Raw genomic sequence first — 12520 nt, forward strand, 5'->3', positions numbered from 1 at the left:
AATTATATACTATCAAAGAGTCATTTATCACACTTTATAGAGAAAGTAGTTATTACCGCTGATTGAGATTAGAATTGTATTTTTTAGCCTCATTGGATGCAAGTTCACTCAGCTATAGGTATCCAGTTCCCTTGCTATAAACATAAAGTATTTAGTTATAGGTTAGCAATCATTCTTTAGCTACATTCTTATGTTTCCTTTTTTATACATGATAAATTTCCCTACTATAGACATGTAGTATTTAGTTATAGGTTAGCAATTGTTCATTAGCTACATTCTTATGTTTCCTTTATGCTACATGATAAATTAGTTTATTCCAAGATTTTTATATAATATAATTAACACAATTTCCCATAACACAATATCACATTTCAATAATAATTATTTACACACACAAGTATTTATCAAGAAATTGGTAATTAATTTTAGTTCTTTGTATATTAAGCATAAAGATTGGGATTGTCTAGAAATTGGCATCATAAAAAAGGAAATAGGTAGAGCTAATGGTAACAATTATGAGACCCACCAAAAAGACTATGGCCAAGTAATGAGGTTTTTAATGAAATTTTGATATAGGCATAACCTTCTAGAACACTCAAAGGAAAATTGAATGACGAATGTTGAATCCTATATACCAAATATTTTATATTACACGTTGAATGATAAAACCTAATACCACAATGATAAAAAATAAACCTTGAGACTTGAACCCTATACCTTAAACATTGGACCATAATATGAAAGTCATAAACAATAAATAAAATTTAAAACACAAGCCTTCAATGAACTTGAATGATAATATTGAATATTAAAAAATTGTGTGCCCTAGTACCTAAATCATAAATGCATTAATATTAAACCCTTAAAGTAAATATTTGACCTTAGCTTTTGAATAATGAAAGTTGAACCTTGAATACCAAATGTTAGACACAATATGTTGAATGCAAAATTTATAAGTCAATTTCCTAAACCTTGACCCCTAAGCCATAAAATGAAATTTATAATTTGTGAGTGAAACTTAAAATGTAAGTCTTAAATAAACCTTGAAAGGTAAACAATGAATATTGAACAATTTTAATTGAAACATGAATTTCAATTATGAACCCCAATACATAAATCTTGAATGGATTGATTTAAACACTTGATAACAAATGTTGAACCCTGAACGTCAATTGTTAGAGACCACATGTTGAATGATTAAACTTAATTCCTCAACGACAAATATTAGACCTTTAGCCTTGAACACTATGAATATTAAGTTATAAGATGAAATTTATATTTGATAAATAAAAATCAAATAAAAATTGAAAAACAAACATTTAATACAGAAAAGTGGCTAAACTTATTATATTCCTTTGTACTTATCTCATGGTAAGATAAACACCTAAAATGGCTACCCGCTACTTATTAATCACATGAAATTTAAATATATTAACATCAATAGAATTTGCATTAATCAATAGACATGTTCAAATGTACACCCAAATGCTGGATTATGGAGTTTGTGCAGATGATGTGTGAGCATGAACTCCAAGTACGTTGTTCCAGTAATCGTTGTCATCATCTAGCCGTAATTCCTGCCATCCCCATGCTGACTGCATCTGAGAATTCGTTCTCAGTTCTCCCATGTTGCAGTTATTGTCTCTGGTCTTATTAGCAGTACCGTTAACAGGGGAACTCAGAAGCAAGTCCGCCAAGTCTTGTATGTCATGGTTATGAACAGTATCATCAGAGCTATAGGACTCCTCATGGGTGGTGGGCTTCTTTCTTTCTGTTTCGGCCGTCATAATAGCCTTAGAGGAAGTATCATGAGATCCGGCAATCGTAATCCAATCAGCTGAATTGTCTTCCTTGTGAATAATTCCATTTGTGTGATCACTAAGAAGCTGATCTGAGTTAAAATCAGAGCAAAACGATGAAACCGGGCTTATAATAACGTGGGGACTTGTATCGGTCCATGAAAACGTATTCCCTAGATTATGATCTATTCCATGTGCATCTTCACTATTGCTATTGGTAATAACAGTCTCCTTCCTGAAAGCGATGCCTGATTCCGAGTTCCAAAGCTTCAAAAAAATATCAGTGGGTCCGGTGGAATTGTCCTCTGCATTATCATTTCCCCTCAACTTATTGTTAGAGGAGGAAGATGAAGATGATAGGATTGATTCTCTAGATAACCTTGCTTCGGCTTCAAGCCTAGCAATCTCCCACTGTGAGACGTGCCTCAGGAGAGCTGTGGACTGAGATCCCTGTGACCCATTTGCGCTTGGTATCTAAGATTTGGGTGCATGGGTGGAAGGATCCAGTCCCATTCCTAACAGCTTTTTCTTTAAGTTGGTATTCCAGAAGTTCTTGATCTCATTATCTGTTCTCCCCGGCAGCTGGGAAGCTATTGTGGACCACCTGCAGAAAGTCACTATAATAAAATTAGCAACCCCACATTGTTACACATTTTACTTCTAGTCAAAACTAATAACTTCTAAACAAAGTAGTTACACATTTAAATGTAATACCACATCAATAGCTATAACTGGGAAAATATTTTTACTACAGTTATTACTCGTAGCCAAAACTAGCAATAACACCTTTTAGTACAGAAATTACGCAAGATAAAAACAGCATCTTTTAGTTGGTCAATATACATCATTTGAAGAAGCTAAATTCATGCTTTATCAATGCTTTTAATTACCTGTTGCCTAGAATTGCATGCAGCTGAAGGATAGTTCTTTCTTCTTCTGGTTGAAATCGGCCTCGCTTGATATCAGGTCTCAGGTAATTAGTCCAACGTAGGCGGCAACTCTTTCCACACCTAAGAAGCCCTGTGCATAAATTCATAACGTGCAAACTTTTGAGTCACATGAAACATCAAATCACCTTACTCTTGGACGTACAGGGTACATCAAGTCTTAAATTGAGCCAATGACATATATACCCAATAATTGTACGGCCTAAGTTTGAATGTTGACCGAGCCTGTCAAATTATTCGTTATTTAATTATGATTCAAAGTTTCTTTCATAGAGTATGTTACACGGCCAGCCTTAAAGAGCACACACTAAGCTGACAGATTGCTTAGGTGGCTCTTGTGGGGCTCATTAATTCCTTTTTCCCTTTGCCGTTCTCCTAAACTGTTCCGTAAACCGTCGCAGTCAACAATCAAATCACCGTTGCGCAAGTCGGGGCAGATTCAAATCGCTTTGCCGCGCTGCAAAATGTGGAGGCATAGACAAGCAAATGCAATTTGCAGGTGTAAAGCCAGCTTCGCATCCTTTCCAAGCAGCTTCCCTGCATGTGCCAATACAGGAACACGGCATGGAATCTGTCGAGCGATAAAAGATGGGAATTTTGTCAGTTGCAGTTGCAAATAACCTGGTAGACATGTATGCAAAATGCGGAAGCATAGCCAAGGGACGTGAATTATTTGACAGAATACCTAAAATAAATATGGTCTCCTGGATTGCCATGACTGTAGGATACGCAGAATGTGGAAGCATAAATAAGTTTAACGGAATGCCTCGAAGAAATGTATTCTCATGGAATGCCTTGACTACAGTTATTCACAATCGAAATTTTAAAAACTCTTTGGTAACTTTCAAGCAAATGCGATTGGCAAATGTAAAGACAAACTTTAAAATCTTTGCCAGCATCCTCATAGCCTATGCTAAAATGGGAGCTTTGGAATAGGGTATGTACATCCATCAAAGCATAAAGTATAGAGCAATTCTGTCGGTTGTAGTCGCAACTGCTATGTTAGACGTATATATGCAATGTATAAACAATGGGTTTGAACGGTTTTGAAACTGCAAGTTTGACTCATTTACAGAGAAGTCTACATCCTAATTCAATTCTTCATTTCTCCAAAATTTTAGCTTGTTATCTATTCTACCTTTTTCAAAAAAAATGCATGGTTGCACTCTAAAGTTGTGCCAACATCTTATATCAAAACTAGACTTTGTTCCTGCTTACAATTTGAGTGTTTTCATTGGGACAATCTAATTATTTCCTTTATCTAACTTTCTAGTTTCCATCTTTCATTCTTATTATCTTTTTAAATTTCTTTAAACAATCTCGTCATTCACAAGTTGTCAGTAAATCAACCAATTTTTTTGTTTCATTTTCATTTCTCAAACAAATCTCATTTAGATTAAGATCTTGTTCTAAGTAAGACAAGTTAAATAATATAACTAAAAAGAAAAAAATTTTAGTTGATAGAGTTTTTTTTATTTTTTTTTAACTTAAGTTAACTCATTTATAATTGATAGCTTGTTGAATTCTAAGATAGAAAAATGAAAAGACTTTCGTATATTTAAATTATGTAGGCTATTATTTTTCTATCTATATTTGTATTGAACTTAATGTGAAACCCAACCTTTATTACTTATTATTTTCTTCATCTTCGTAAACATTTTCTTTTTAAAAAACAAACACTCATTCTAAAGTCCTTAAATTAGCTAATAATTCTACTTTGATTTTTTGATTTAATTGTGAACATTCAACAAAAAATTATTTTTGAGGGAATTGGTTTTGCCCTAAGCATCAGACCAAGAATCACCAATCCCAATTCCCCCAAACATAAACCTAGTCACAACATATAGACCTTATCACAAATAGGTTAGTGTCCATTACTATTATATGTGTCTTTTATTTTCACTAGAAAATAAAAACTTTACATTCTTCTAGTCGAATTTCTTATAGTATTTAAGGATTAATCATTTTTAGTGTTCTTTGATAGAAATTATTATCCTTATTTTACTATCCCTTCAGACTCATACATTATCTCTTATAGGAACCCTCATCTAAACCTATCCATATGTTTTCCTTCCTCTTCCTTATTTCATTATCCTTCCTTTCTTCCTCCATTGTTATCCAACCCATATGATGTCTCACTCTGAATGTCTCACAATGAAGACCATTTTGATAATGAGCCCCTATTAGATGATGATAAGTTTGTCAATCAACAAAATTGACCACCAATTGTCCCTCCTCCAAAGTAGCTTACTTGTTAATGACACCTCATCCTCAATCTCTTCACTCACATACTCCTTAATAGATCATCATCATCATTCATCTTCAGGGGATCTAAATGTTACAAGGTAGAGGATATATTATCTACATTCAAGTGTCCCTTTATAGTCAAATTATCCTACCTTCATCCTGTAGATTTTCTGCAAAGCAAAAATACAGATCTAGCTAGGAAAGAGAAAACAAAACTTACAGAAGAAATCAGAATAAAGAACAAACAAAAAGAAACTCTATTAATTCATCTTGTCATTACAATATGCCAGAGTATTATATATACAAATAATGTCCACTGCTTTCAAGGAAGAAATTACAGTGAAAGAAGCCGATGAAAAGTAGGCTAACACATTGTTGTATTAGTTAGCTTATTGTAGTAATTTGCATGAGCTGACAGCCCGTAAATTACGGAGAAGAAGCTTCAGTTATGCAAGGTGCCAAGAAGAAGCACACTATCAATTCTGTGATGCATGAAATGCATGAAGCAAAATTACCGCTAACACCCCCCCTTAAGTCTAACTAAGGAGATAGAAAAGAGGTAAGAAAAGAAGAAAGACGAGAGGAAGAGGGAAAACCCAGTGGGAACAAAAACCCTCCCTCAAAATTACAAAGATGCAACTATATGAAGTGAAAAAGAACATCCTTTGAGATACAAGAAAAGTGTGGACAATTGTCGAATGATGACTGCCATAGCACTAAATGTAGAACCTCCTCAAAAGCCAAGATGATGACCAAGATCAAGTAGCTGCATGAGTGCCCCCGACGACACTACTCGAACAATAATCAGATGGCAAACAAAAGCAAAACATCTGACATTCAAAGATGCAAGTAGCACATGAATCTGCACGAGTGACCCCAACGACACCACTCAACCATGCAAGAAGAAGCTGCTAGTTGAAAATACAGGTGCCAACAGTGAACTAATCAAACTTGAAACAAAACCAAGAAGCATTAGCACTGACAACATAAAATCTCCCTCATAATATGATAAAGGAGAAACAAGACAGGTCCACTGAAATGATGTGTCACAAAGAAGAAGATGAAGGCAAGGCCCATGAATAGAGGTTTACGTCAACTTCCATTCTTCAAAAATCTGCCTGCAAATAATTTGTCCTTCCTCCTAGCTCTCTTGCTCTGATACCATGTAGATTTTCTGCAAAGCAAAAATACAGATCTACCTAGGAAAGAGAAAACAAAACTTACAGAAAAAATCAGAATAAAGAACAAAGAAAAAGAAACTCTATTAATTCATCTTGTCATTACAATATGCCAAAGTATTATATATACAAATAATGTCCACCGCTTTCAAGGAAGAAATTACGGTGAAAAAAGCCGATGAAAAGTAGGCTAACACACTGTTGTATTAGTTAGCTTATTGTAGTAATTTGCATGAGCTGACTGCCCGTAAATTACGGAGAAGAAGCTTCAGTTATGCAAGGTGCCAAGAAGAAGCACACTATTAGTTCTGTGATGCATGAAATGAATGAAGCAAAATTACCGCTAACACATCCCACTCTTCTAGTAGACCTCTTTTCTTTTTCCTACCACTCATTATTCCTTCACATAAATTTTCATGCCTACTCCTCATGCAACCCACATTTCTACAATTTATGTCTCTCTCTAAATTCTTCCTTTTAACTATGACCATTGTCCCTTTAGGCAAGTGCTTTACCTCCTATTCTTATTTGCCACCCTTTCAACCCTTACACTTCACTTCTCAAATCATAATAGAGATGAGCATTCATCCCTTATATGTTCCGAGTCCTACTATAATTTTTAAACCAAAATTTACATCTTCTAGGTGGCAATAAGTCTCAATCTTCTCACCTTCCATTATAATTTCTTACTTCAACATTACATTTTCCAACTCTAATTTGAAATTATCAATTTCATCATTTCCTACTAAATTGTCTCCTAGATTTGACTTAGAGGATTATATTATGGTGATCAATTCTATCGCATCCTTATATGAAGAGGAATTATTTTCATCTACTTCTACTTTAATGTGAGGGGTTAGCCCTAAAATAAACCATTGAACTCATTTCTCTTATGTCAAGGTTCTTTTGGTTTTCTAACCTTACTTTTAAATTATTTTTTATTGATTTCATCTTTGTTTTTTATCTTCAATATTTTATTTATGGTTTTTTGTTCATACATTATGTGAGTGGAAATTTTGTCAAAAATAGGTCACTCAAATCTTTCCATGTTTTATCATGCTTAAAGGGAAATCTTTAATGCAACATCTTAGCACGCCTCATCATTGAGGTTATCCATAAAATCATATAATTGGGTCTAGTCATCATTAATGATAACTTCACTCCAAAGGGAGTCAAAGGTAAGGATATTTTTTCTAGTATCCTTGATGCCTTTACCAAAGATAGGGAGCTTAATCATATGTGCATCCATATTTAGAGGAGTTAGATGTTTTTTTGATTTATTTTGTATGGTTAGGGAATATTCTCTCTCCTAATCAATTATATACTCTTGGATCTCTTTCTCTCCTTTTATCATGGCTTTTTGTCTAGATTGCTACCTCATATTCGTCACCCATTTTAAAATTATATGCTACCTCTCTTATTTATTTCCTATTCTTCCCTATAGAAACCATATCTATAGTATCCCTACAAATAAGTTCAAACTTCTCCAAGTTCATTGTTGCCTTCTATTGTTTCAACTTCCTTATTATTTAAGTTAGATTTGTCTCTAAAGTTCTAATTTATGTTATAAACTACTCTATTTCTTTAAATTCATGAATTCCATGTTGATTAAGGATCCACCTTTCTCAATATTATGGTTTTTATTAGTTACATCCCTCTTGATACAATCTCTAGATGCTTCTCACATTTTTCTAACCTTTTTCATTTTTTTTCCTCTCAATCCTAGATTTATTTCAACATTCTTTCATCTTCCTCCTTTTTTATAATGATCATTAAATACTCTTCAAAACCTAGTTGAATCTCACAGATAAATGCTTGTACTCTCTTGTTATCAAAATTTTCCATAAATATTTAATTGATTTAATATCAATCCTTAACTCCATTATTTTTAATAACTTGAGTTATCAAGGGTAGTACTATTTGCGACATCTAATGTGCAACCGCAACTTGATTTTTAATAACTATGATGATCTTTATCTTGTTTTATATTTTAACAAGGTAATTTTACAATACTTATCTTCTAGTACACGTATGGTTTTTCGTCACAAGTCTCCATTAAGCCACTCTATTTTTCAACTTAATATGAATAGAACTAACTACCCTTTCAAGAATTTTGGAAAGGAATTGATAGGACATCATGGATTTGTATAAAATATTTTTTCAAGGGCTAATGTATTTCATCTAGGACTATGAATGAAAAATCTTATCAATAGCAATCTAGATCATTAATGCGGGTGGTCCCTAAAAGTCAATCTCTAAGAATTAAGGGTAGATTAATATTTATCCAAGGCTAACCCTAAAGCTATTTGTGCTCTAGATATTTGAAAATGGATATATTTTTCATAGATATAGATAGAGGTTGGTTGGATTACAATATAGGTTGCATAGATATGGAGGCTTTTTAATTGGTCACTCTTTTATTTTTGAAAGGAATTGATAGGGAAATCATTGCTTGGATAGGGAGGTTTTCAAATTTAATCACATCATAAAGCACTTCTCACTTTCTTTGGGTGGTTATGTGTTGTCATGTTGTGACTAGTCCAAGAAAGTGACTAGGTGGCAAATAGGAAAATATTACTTTTAACATATGGCATTGGCTTAATCATTAAAGGATTATCTTTTGTTAGGTTTAAATTAGTTCGTAGAACTTATAGAAGTCTAAATTGCATTAAGTAGCTGAGAAATAAGGTTTAATATTAGCACATGCTACCTTACTTTTAGAGAAAGTTGTATAAAGAATCTTAGAGTTGAAAAGAAAAAGATGTAAAGAAGAGCAAGTATCAGGGAAAGGGATACCCAATAGCGATGGAAGAAGAAGTGGAATTAGGGTGAGGGAAAATCTAATACTACTAAATAATATGATAAAGGGATTAGAGAAAGGGATTACTGATCATGGATATAGAGTGCCAAATGAACTTTTTGGTAAAGGAAAATATGATAGTTCAAAAGGTTTGACTTAAGAGAAATGGTTTAGGAATCACTAATGTGGTGTGCCTAATTCTCTAGAAGAAAAAACAGCAAGGTAAATAGAGTGGAAAACTTTCAACGTTCAAAGATTAGTTTTGCCACATACCTTATAACTTTTAGGTATGATGGTATGAGTAATCGTTCAAATCTAGCTCCCACATGGAGGAAAGGAGATGGGAAGTGGGGTGAGGGAAATGAGTAAGGAAAATAATAAAAGACAAATTTTGAGACTTAAGAAAAAGTGAATCCTCAAATTGTGAATTGGGGATGGTGAATAGTCAATACTAAAGGAAGGAAGCATAGAACAGATTAGTGGAGAAGTGAGGTTCATGGATTAGTCTTTAGCTTAAGTATATGATTATATGAAGACCTAAAATCCTAGGGCCAAAGGCAAAGACAGAGTAGGTAATAGAAGCATGGGAAAGCCATGATAATGCCTAGGTAATAAGTAGGCTAAAAGACTAAAATAGTCAAAATTCTTAGACAGAACTGGAAATGTTGGGTTTCAAGGAAGTAGAATAAGGATGAAAAAGTCTCTGTAAATGAGTAAAAAATGTGGTTTCAAAACCATTCACACCCATTGTTTGTACTTTGCATATATGTCTACCATAGCAGTTGCAACTACAAACAACAGAATTGTTGAATCCTTTATGCTTTGATGGATGTCCATACCCTATTCCAAAGCTCCCATTTTGGCACAGGCTAGGAGGATACTGGCAAAGATTTTAAAGTCTGTCTTTGCATCTGCCATTTTTAAAAAATCAACTGTGAATAACTCTAATCAAGGCATTCCATGAAAATAGATTTCTTCGAGGCATTCTGTTAAACTTATCTATGCTTCCACATTCTGCGTATCCTGCAGTCATGGCAATCCATGATAACATATTTATTTTAGGTATTCTATCGAATCGTTCACGCCTCTTGGCTATGCTTCCACATTTTGCCTACATGTCTACCAGGTTGTTTGCAACTACAACATCTGACAAAATTCCCATCTTTTATCGCTTGACAGATTCCATGCCATGTTCCCAAGCTCCTGTATTGGCACATGTAGGGAAGCTGCTTGCAAAGGATGTGAAGTTGGCTTTTCACCTGCAAATTGCATTTGCTTGAAAAAACCCTGAAGCCTTTGCCACATTTCTTTGAGGCATCCGGTCAAACAGTTCACATGCCTTGTCTATGCCTTCACATTTTGCATACTTGTATATCAGACTATTTCTAAGACTGCAACATCTTAAAGCTCCCATTTCAGGACAGGCTGGAAGTACGCTGCCAAATGGAAGTAACCAGGGTTGGAACTGGAAGCATATGTTGACACAGTGCGACTGCCTCCTGAGAATCTCCATACCTTTCGTTCGCTGCAACAAACATATTAAATGGGAGGCTTTATTTCTATTAGTCCTTTCAAACTTTCACAGCGCGGCAAAGCGATTTGAATTTGCTCCGGCTTACGTCAAACTCTCGCAGCGCGGCAAAGCGATTTGAATCTGCTTCGACTTACGCAACGGTGATTTGATTGTTGACTGCGATGGTTTACGGAACAGTTTAGGAGAACGGCAAAGGGGAAACGGAATTAATGGACCCCACAAGAGCCACCTAAGCAATCTGTCAGCTTAGTGTGTGCTCTTTAAGCCAACCCATGTTACACGGTCCAATCTCATTTCTTACGTACATAGAAACCTTTAAACAATAAATCAACTAAATGCCTGTGTATTACACTGTAAACAACATGTGCTCCTAAGCTCAAATGCTAAATGCCTGTGTATTACATTGTAGATTGTTTTTGGATTTGTTGCGTATATTTTCCAATCCAGATCATACTGAGTGATTCGTTATTAGGAAGAAGTAGATGAAAGATTGCCATTCAGAGCCTTAAAAAGAGCAGGAGGGGGGAGAATTACAGAACAAGGAAGAAGACGTATACATATAATCTAAATTACAAGTTTTTAATGTACATCGAACTACAGAAAACTTATGCCAACTCGAAACTCATTCTCTAGTTACATAAACAGCCAAAGAAAATCAGGTATCAAACTAATTCTAAAATCAATCTACTCAGTTGAAAATCAATTCTAAAATCTCTATAGAACAAATCCTCAATCTTACAGTAAACTCACAACAGAAATATAATATTTCCATATATTCATATCATATACCCATATATTCAAATGCAACATATCATGTTTTATACTATCTACAAACTATGCCAAAGCAATATATATTTTTCTCTTTTAATCAGCCACTTCATTAATTAGGAAGCTCAGATCCTTATGCCAGCTTGAGAATAAAAAGAAATTGTGAGGTTCTTATATTTTTAAAGAAAAAAAAATCTAATACGTCTATACAGACTTTATTCCCCAATCAGTATTAATGCCACTATTTCTCCAAATCATACACTCCACAAACAAGTCCTTATCTACAAAACTCAGATGCAACTCTTGAATTTCTTAAATAATAATCAAGATCCAGATATATACGCCATTGCCCAAATGAATATTCTTCTCAATATTCTTTCGATGCAAATGATGTCATATATGAGATGCATGTAATTCCAAGACAAGATTTAAATTGTGAAGCTCCTTACACGATAAACAAAATGTGCATACAATTCTTTACCCAATGAGAAGATATCAGATGCAAATGATTTTCTTATTTATAACTCAAAATGAAATGAAATGAAAGCAAAATTAGATATACAGACCAGCCTGTCTGGGAAGAGAACGCCAGCATCCATGGCCATTTTTCTGAATATATTCCAGAAGAAATTTATCTTCTTCGGGTGTCCAGGGTCCCTTTTTCAGGCCCGTTTTCTCACACCAAGGGGCTCTACCCATTATTTCTTTCTTGCACCAGCAGAATAACTAAAACTGAGAAAGGCAGATTTCTTCCAAGGGATAAAAACTCAGCTCCATGTTACAACTAAGTAGGTTGGTACCTCCATATATATTAATCAACACCGCTTGACTGAGGTTTTCCTCTTCAACAGGTTGGCGTGGGTCAATAATATTAACTGTTACGAGTACATGATATTCATGATAGAATTTCTCATCGTGCAAGCAGAGTCCCATATTTGTGAATCAAAAGATCGAATGCGAAAACGGTGAATGTACCTCACCTTTGAATTTCTGTCGAGAATGATTATAATAGTAATAATGTTTTTTATAGTCAAACAATGCCAGTCATTTATGTATGGGTCTACAGATAAACAAGGCGTACATACCTTACCTCTTTGTGGGATTTGAACTTGTGACCTCTCTTTCAAGAGCAAAATTATCCACCACTAGACCAACACACATTTAATATATCACATGCAATGTAAACCCTCACCAAAAAGTTTCTTCGTTAATGTACCTCACGTTTAATATTTCACGTGCAACCTAGG

General features: G+C 34.3%; 1 pseudogene; it reads right to left on the minus strand.

Moving 5' to 3' along the window:
• Positions 1-1493: 1493 nt before the first annotated feature.
• Positions 1494-11972, minus strand: LOC131037339 (transcription factor MYB17-like; annotated as a pseudogene).
• Positions 11973-12520: the final 548 nt, after the last annotated feature.

The sequence above is a fragment of the Cryptomeria japonica genome, chromosome 3 (genome assembly GCF_030272615.1).
Source record: "Cryptomeria japonica chromosome 3, Sugi_1.0, whole genome shotgun sequence".
In the NCBI taxonomy this organism is placed as follows: Eukaryota; Viridiplantae; Streptophyta; class Pinopsida; order Cupressales; family Cupressaceae; genus Cryptomeria; species Cryptomeria japonica.